We start from the raw sequence: 443 nt of genomic DNA, 5'->3' as shown, positions 1-443 counted from the left end.
CGGAGAGCGGCGGCAGCAGACGAGCGCGCGCCCTCTCCATTCACTTACAGCAGCACACTAAGCATGGCGGGATTCCGTGGCGGAAATCTCCACCAACGATCTTGCTCAGTGGGAACTGGCCCATTAGCAGGGTGGTCCAAAAGTAGGTGGTCTGTACGTGCAATAAGGTTATGAAGGGGGAGATTTATGAAACATGATGTAAAGTGAAACTGGCTCAGTTGCCCCTAGCAACCAATCAGATTCCACCTTTTATTTTCCAAAGAATCTGTGAGGAATGAGAAGTGGAATCTGATTGGTTGCTAGAGGTTTCCTTTCTGAACTGCGACCCTGCGGTTGCCATGCAACAGTGCAGACACTTTCCCATAATCCCCCTTGCTGCATGTGATGTGAACTTACTGCTAGTACTAATGGGACAGATCATGTGACTGGGATTGAACTGAACA

The sequence above is a fragment of the Dendropsophus ebraccatus genome, chromosome 7 (genome assembly GCF_027789765.1).
Source record: "Dendropsophus ebraccatus isolate aDenEbr1 chromosome 7, aDenEbr1.pat, whole genome shotgun sequence".
In the NCBI taxonomy this organism is placed as follows: Eukaryota; Metazoa; Chordata; class Amphibia; order Anura; family Hylidae; genus Dendropsophus; species Dendropsophus ebraccatus.
The sequence above is the reverse complement of the archived record's forward strand: the minus strand, read 5'-3'. Positions refer to the sequence as shown.